Raw genomic sequence first — 8,627 nt, 5'->3', positions numbered from 1 at the left:
CAATCATTGGTCCCCTCACTTCGTGTGCAACACCCAGAGCAGACGTCTGCAGTTGGGTGAACTAGAGGGCACGCAGGGTGAGCGCCCACCAACAGCGTGCTGAAGAGTCAAGGTGAAATATTCATACAAATCACGAAAAACATTCACAGTTCATAAAAAAATTTTTTTTAAAGCCGTGAATTTTGGAAGGGGCAGAAGTTCTCATTCTTCCAAGCATGGGCTGTCTCATTAAAAAGAAAAGAAAAATGGAGTTTTACTTTGCAGTTTGAGTTTATTAACTACTCACTGAGTGGTTCATGGTTTCCAAGATTCTCATGGTTTCATGAATCTTTATGATTCTTAGGAACCAGCTACAATGTTTAATAAAGCCCAGACGTGCTTTCACCCCTGTGCATTCAGTGGGGTGAGACAACTTCATTTAAAAAAAAAAATAAAATAGAAAGCCCAGTAACTCATTCTGACATTCTTTTTGGTAAGTTTTCCAAAGAGCCATTTTTTGCTCAAGAAACACACCAAACAGATGACAGCGCATGCAGAGAGATGCTATTTCACAAATGTCTTTAAATGAGACGCCATCATATTACACCATCTTCCAGGAGCTTTGTTTGATCGCCCCCCAGAAGCCTTTCCCAAGTGATTCACTCTCTCAAAATGCTCTGCTCAAGAAGTCTCAGTCACAGCAAGTCCCACACAGCCTCAAATGAAGAATTAGCTCTCATTTTATCTCACTACAAGGCCTTCTTAGCAAGATCCTGGTCACAGCCAGGGACCCTACATGTATTGCCAAGCCATAAACCACAGCAAGCGTTAATGTGTGACTTAAATGGTGATTTTGCCTGGCTCAATTCCAAAGCAGATGCTAAGTCCAGAGGCTACATCCATTTCAGCCCCAGTTGGGCATACCAAAGTCCTAGCTACACAATGCATTGCAGCATTGCCCCCAAAACTGTGCTGCTTTGGAGACAGAAAGGTGCTAAGAGAGTTGTTGTGCGTCTGCTGGATCAGTGTTAATAGGCAGGATTGTGGTGACCAGCACAAAGATGGGATAACAGTTGCAAGCTCTGCTGAACACTGGAGAACACCTCTCCCCTGGAAAGGCTCCATGAAAGCAGCTTCATCTCTTTAAAGACTTTCTGCAAGATGATCCTAAACTGACGGAACTTGATCTCATGGTTTTCTGCCGCACAACCCAATTTCCACAAAACTCCAGCTAACTGGGCTGCAAACAAGCTATTCATAAATTCCAGAGACATCCTTTTTTTGTTTGTTTAGCTCTCATTTTATCCCAGTGTCAATACAGCAAACCTCAGCAGCACAGATTGTCAGGCTTCTCGCAGTGCCACTGATGTTTGTTTAAAGCACCTCGCCTAGCAAATGTATCTAGCATCAGTCTAAGGAGCTAACAGCGGTCACAGAGTACACAGCTAAAGCTGCTCTCGCTCCACTTTGCTCATTGTACAGCAAGTACAAGGCAGCTAAGGAGGGAACCAGATTATTTTATCACTCCACTGGCTACAGCAGAGGTTCGCAGCAATGCAACCACTCCTCTGGCAGCTCAGGAGGCAGGAGGAGTATTTCTACAGGAAACAGCAATTTTAAAATAGTAGCATACTTCCAGATCAACAGGCTTCAGGGAAGAGCTTCCACCTCTGCTGAACACCACCACCACCCCACTTCCCAAGGGCCCTGCTCTCCAGTAAGGAGAAGGACTGCATCTTGCTCATGGGCCCCACCTCCATCTCGGATGTCCTCCTTCCTGCAAAAGACAGGTCAAAGCAGCCTTCCAGCTCCTTCAGGTACAGTTTGCCTGGTGCTTCTTGTTCCCCTTGTCCCCATGCAGTGACCTGCAGAGAGATGCCAGCAGGACAGACCAGGTGTGGGAGAGACACTGCGACTTTGACGATACAGAAAACCCCAGAACCACTTCCAAACACCACGGTCCCAAAAATGCACAATGCCTGCCTGGTATGACAGTTTTGAGGGGTTATCTTTGAACCAGTAGGCTCTTGGCTTGGTAGAACATTGCTCATCATGTTTCAGGAGGAATACACCCATGAGGCCACACTCAATGAGAAGCAGGCCAACATTTGTGAAACTGCAGCCTGTGACAGTTTGGGTCTCAGTCCATATCCCCCCAGTGCTCAAACACCCTGGGTCACCTCCCAGCTCCACAGATCGCTCCTGATCCAAGACTTCTTCCCAATGCACAAGTCCACCACAGGCAACAAGTCAAAGGCAGAACCAAAATTGCTGCTGAAGCACATCCAGCCCCACATGCTTCGGTCACCAACTGTGATGGTGAAGCCTCTCCCACCAAGTAACAGCGCTGCTTGCACATTGAAACACCATAGAAAACTGAAATGAAAAATGTTTTGGCATCCCCCAAACCTATTATATCCAAGAGAAATAAGACTCTACTTGCTTTCCAGGGAAAACAGGACGTGAAATTAGAAGCGGCTGTTAGAAGAAACATGAGTCGCACTGTTCTAACCAGCTTTGGTTTTATCTGCACCTCCCCAGCATGGAGAGTCATGCTTTGAACTCAGAATTCCCTTTTTGGTGGTTAGATTATCACTGGGGAGAAAACAGACTTTGTTTGTGCATTTGTTTTGTTGCCTTATTGTGCAGTGTAAAGGTTTTCCCACTGGGTTTAAAGGTAAACAGTTCCCGAGCCAGGCTGAATTGGGTTCTGTGTTCGCCACTTTGGTTTTTAAAACTTGAGCCATTTTCCTCGCTTCCCCTGTTCTCCTCGAAGACTGACATTTTGGCAGTCACAGGTAGAAAATCCACAGTCTGAGAGCAGGGATGTAACATAAAACTAATCCTTTTTATGTCTCAGTAAAACAGTTGTCTGGCTCAGCCAGGGAAGATGCCACTCATTTCTGCGGTAGCACTGCTGGCGGCTGGGACCACAGAGCCCTTCCAGCAAAGCTCACAGTGAGCATCTCCAGCTCGCAACAGAGCTGGGATTGAGCACACGGATCCTGGCTGGGGGCTTCAGAGAGTTTTCTTGACCTTGGCAGCCTCCCCCAGCATTTACTGCAGCCTCCGCTCCCTTTCATCAGCAAAATATGGGATAGTCTGTTGACAATTGTAGCTCCGGACCTCGTTAGCATGTGTTAAACAGTTACTAAATGAGGTCCCTGAAGACTACACTCAAGACCATAGTACCCCACTCGGCTTCTGGAGAAGCAGTACAATTTCAATGCACTAAAAACATCTCAGTATCATTTGCCAGCTCAGCACAAAGACCATCAGCCTCAATAGCCTTCTCCTCCCTCCCCTTCCTGCGGAGATATCCTCACCCTCGGGCAGTGCAAGGAAACTTCTCACTCAGCCCAAACTCCTGCTGGCTGCACAGAAGCTGCCGTCAGATGAGTTTAAATAACTTTTTTTGCCCTAGGTCACTAAGGGAAGTTGTGGCAGATACAGATTTAAGATTCTCTTCCATTAACAAAGAAATTCAAATTTGTTGTAGAAGCTTGGAGACCTTTCAGAGAAGAGCACCACAGAAGCTGAGATGATCAGTGGTGTTTTGTTTTACATTACTAATGTAAATGCATCCTGTTATAGGAGCACTCCTGACACTGGACTTCTTTTGCTGAGAGTTTTGGGGAAAACATAGCCTCAGGCTGATACCACAATTCTTTTGTTGAAACTTTTCCAACTTCAGGTATTTTTGAGCATAACATTATTATCAAATTATGCAGTCTGACCTCAAACAAGTGCAAGGGAGTATTCCCAATTTATGGAGGTAAATTAAAGGGGAGAAAAGACAACAAGCAAAGGAGAGACTGTTCCACATGAGATAAAGTGCTGCCACTTCCCCCATTTCAAAAGGCCTTTGACAACTAACCAGGCAGATTTTAAAAAAAAAAAAAAAAAAAAAAAAAAAAAAGGTGTGTGGGGGGGAATAGACTGTGTCACCATCTTCAAACAATGCTTAAGCATGGGAGGGCACAGGGCACGGAGGTGTTCCCTGCTACAAGCATTGGTTTTTCAAAACATATGGAAAAAGGACAGCCATTGACAAGAATACTGTCCCTATTCAGTGTACCAGAAGGAAAACTCATCCCATGGGACACTGGAGTTTGGCAGCTTGACTTTGCTGTCCTCTAAATCCCCCTAAGGAGGCTACCAAAGGCCTTCCAAGCAGTACTTGCACCGCAGATGACCATGGGCCCTGTCTGGAGGCACCAGCCGTGACTGCTTTGAGCCAGGAAGGAACAGAGAAATCCACGCTGCTGATTCCCAAATACAGTGCTTCAAAGTTGCAGTGAATTCCTGACAAGTTGACAAAGAAGGCAGCCTTCATGCCCACAAATAACTCCTCTGCTGGGTGCAGCACACAGAAATGCCAGTGAAAGAACACACTGTTCTACACCAAGGCAGGACAAGGTCAATACTACAAGGAGGGACCTGCCAAGACCCATCAGGGGAGACCAGGGCAGCACTGCTCTGAAACCCACAGCCATTAATGACATTTGGCTAACAGGCAAGCTCAGTGGCAAGCAGACCCGCAGTGCCTGGCCAGAAGGGCAAGCCTGACCCCAGTTTGTTTCTCAGCCACCCTATTATAGCCCCAACCTCTTCCACAGCGACAAGGTAAACGCAAGATGCACAACTGCACGTGTTGTAAGTGGTGTAGAAAAGGAGGAAGAGTTGTACAGGCTTCACCAGCAAACAGAGGAAGCCAGGAGGAGAAAGCCTAGAAACTGGCACTGCAGTTACACTTTTATTTAGAAATTTAAATACAGGGGGTTTTCCTCATACAGGTTATATGTCCTTCAGCAAAGAGGCTTGATTCAGAACATCATTTGCCTTGCTGTACTGTTCCTCCTCCTACCACCAAATAAAATTACACTTCCTTCATTTCCTTGCCCTGGAAGTACCAAAATCTGTTCCCCGTATCATCTCAGTAACCAGGTCTCATTACTGCCCAATCCCAATGCCACAAAAAATAACACAATGGCCAGGGTGCAAAGTTGGTGATGCTGGGAGAAGCACAGACAGGAGATGCAACTTCAACCTCACCATCACCCCAAGATGCGTGGGAGGCATCTGCTTTTGCAATTCTTTGTAGCATAGCATTACCACGTCTGTACTGAATCATGCAAAAGAGTAAAAAAAAAAAAAAAAGAATTCATGACAAGTCACAAGAGATCAAAATCACTGCCTTCTATTATGACTTTGTAAACATTAATCTGCAAATCTTCTGCATGAAACAGGGTAATTACTACCTCGAAGAAAGATTAAGAACTACTCTTTATCAGATTACTTTCCAAAAAAAAAATTAAAAAAAAATAAAATAAAATCACAACTTCAGTCCTTAGCAAGTAAACATAAGCAAAGAGTCATGACAACAGCAAATGCAGGCAAAGCAGGCAGAATAACAATGCTCCCAGAACCTGTTCCCATTTTCTGCTTGGTTTTAGTTCAACCATGTCCAACCACAGGGGGCAAGACTTCTTCCAGCAGACATCCCCTGCTTTTGCCCTTAGAGGCAGCCATCATCTTTCTCTACCCACACATCCTTTTGTGCCACGTCCAAGCTCAAACCAGTCCCTAAGCTTGGATGGCTCTAACCATGAACAGAGTTACAGGCCAGCTCAATCAATACGACAGTAGGGACACAAACAACGTGAAGGACCTAAACGCAGGTGACAGCTGTCCCAAAGTTACATGAATCAAAATCACAGCAGATGAAGAGGTGACTGCAGATGACAACTGCTCTGCCTATGTCTGGTTTGTGATAGGAAATTGTTTATCAGCAGCATGTTTCCTCTGGACCAAAGCTGAGGCTTTGGAAGAAACAGGTGAATCTGTGGAGACCAACTTTTCTTAGCCACAAAATGTTTGAAAGATTTGTTTCATCCAGAACTCAGAGGCTAGGGAAAAGAAGAGATTAAGAACTAGGTAGCAAAATATCAAAAGCACAAATGGCACAGCGCAACACCCCTATAAGTGGCAGGAATACAAACCAAATGTTTAAGAGATATTACAATAAATAGGAAGGACGTTCAAGAGATCAGGAAAAATGAGTTGACCTGCTCAGAGGAGAGAGAGTCAGGAATCCTAAAGTATAACCCATCCCATGCTCTCAGGGTTGAGTATTTTCTTGCTGTTCACCCTACTTAATCTGGCCACCAGGATTTCTATACAAGACAAGAATGTATTTGATCTCTGCTCAAAACTTAAACAGTTGCCCAGGTTGATGACTCGAACATGAGTCGTCATGAGCATGAATCTACCATAGGACTTCCCATAAATACAAACACAGAACTGCACACATCTGAGAAATACTTGCAATGGAGGAGGAACATTTCAAGCACCCTAAATCTTGAGTGAGCCTCAAAATCGTTTCAACAATTGCAGTTGGTGTGTATTGAACATAAGCATCTTTATCTTCTCCAGCAAAGTATAGCACTCTCAATGATAAATGCAATTTACTTTTACATTAAAACTATTTTTATAATTGCAGTCTCGTAACCATTAACCAACACAGATAATGATTGCTGTATTTTACAGTAGAAAACCCAAAAGCTTTACAAATACTTTCATGTTTTCATTCCCCAGCAGACTTTTCTTTTAGGCATATAGAAAGTCTTAAGTAGTTCTCAGAATCTGAAAATTATGTTTACACCACTCTGCTAATGGGACCACTTGTTTTACAGTATTGCTTTCGAATGGCTTTCTCCTGGCAGGTCCACACACTCCTACTTATATGTTAATTCACTCTTGAATACTAATGTAGTGACTCAGTGGGATGTTGAGTCACCAGTGATGCGAGACCTGTCCCCACAGCCCAGTTTATCATTAACACAGCAGCAGGGGCAAACACACTCATCTGCTGCACAGGGAGTGTGGCTAAACATGCTTCCATCAGAGCATCCCTCTATGAGCCACTGAGATCTTGAAGTACCAGAGAAACCAAAGAGAAACAGGGCATTGGGTTTGAGAAACAGCCCCACGTAGAGGAAAGATCCAACTGCTCTGCAGAGAGCAAGGAGAGATTTATTCGTAGCCTTATTAGTTTCTAAGAAAAGACACTCTATTTCCATCACCATTACTGTCTCCACATTGCAGAGAGTGCCTTCTCCTGCTTTCTGTCCTCGGCCCTGACCATCTCAGGTCCACATGGCAGATATGGTGGTTAAGAGTCCCAGGACTCCTGCTGGCAGACGACTCCAGGTCTATCCATTTCGTGGAGGAGTTATCTAAAAGGAGAATGCAGCCCAGAGGTGATGCCACCATAGCTGAGATAGGGAGATGACTCAAATCCTGGCAGAGATCCGGTTCCTTTCTCCAGGAACCAGCCGATCCAGGAAGAGCCTTAGACAGCGGATACAGGCGGAGCCTCAGGCTCTTCATGCAATCTGGATGTTTTTCCCTTTTCCTTGGGCAGCTCTTGGGAAGATTCACTGCCCATTTGGCTTGCTGCAGTCTCTGGCTGGAAGGCCTTGTCCTTTCGTCACAGGTACAGCAGTGGAGAGGACGCCCCAATCTGCGCCTCCTTCCCTCTTGGGATGAACAGTGCTGCTGCAGGATTTCTCCTCATCTGGGCAGAGACCCCAAGTTTTACATACCAAAAAGGCTCTTGCATATCCCCAGTCAACCACCAAGGACTTGTGCCAGGGAAGAGGAGGAGAAGGAATCTAAGCAGCCCTCAGCTTCCCTGGGAAATAGAAATGCAAACTTGTAAAGATTATTCACTGAGCAGATTGGATTTCTTCTTGCTGGGAAGGTCACCACTTCTTTTTTTTCACTGGATTTTATTTATTGCTACAACTTTCATGTTGAGTCTCACAATTTAAACCCCCTTATGGCACCCACTTGGTTTTCAAGTGACTCTGCTCCAGCTTAGCAGCCATCTCTCAAGCCAACACCCTCCACATAGGAATCATCAACCGTATGGGTCAAAGAATCAAGAACAGAGCTTTTTGGGGCCTGTAGATATAGGAACAGCCATGTCAGAGTTGAGGCATGAATCACCAGCCCAGACCCAGGGTGATCCTCTTCCCAGGGAGATGAGAGTCCCATCATTGCCCGTGGTGTGCTCAGCTGCCTCCAAGCCACGTGTGGCTGACTTGAGGTTTTTAGAACATATTGCTTGTTGGTTCCCCAGGTAGGTGTTTAAGCTTTCCTCTCTCTCCACATCAACTCGCAAATGAAGCCTGAAGGACTGGCTCCAACTAAACCTGTAGCTTTCACATCGGTAATTTAAAGCAGCTGACTCCCTTCCAACATGGGTTGTGCAGGGCCATGTACAAAAGGATTAACAGAGCTGGGAGCTGACCACAGACCTCCTGAGTCTCAGCGCAGTGCCTCATCCACAACTTCAACCTCTCACTCTCTCTGCAGACAGTAAGAAAGTCTTCATAAAAATAAAGTAGTAATAGTAATAAAAAGAGTGCTCACACCCTGAATGTGGAACTAATCCCCAAGGATTTGATTGTGGATTACTCCCTTGCCATTGTCAGCTCGCTCTCCAATAACAGTTATGAAAATTTCATTAGTTGAGTCAAACCTATTTTAGCAGATAGAAACATTTGGCAATGCTGCATGGGAAACACTGAACTTGAGGCTTTATTTCACCACTGCACAGGGCCACACAAATTGCACTCCAT

This window comes from Leptosomus discolor, chromosome 15 (assembly GCF_034619465.1).
Source record: "Leptosomus discolor isolate bLepDis1 chromosome 15, bLepDis1.hap2, whole genome shotgun sequence".
Taxonomy (NCBI): domain Eukaryota; kingdom Metazoa; phylum Chordata; class Aves; order Leptosomiformes; family Leptosomidae; genus Leptosomus; species Leptosomus discolor.
Note: the sequence above shows the minus strand (reverse complement) of the source record.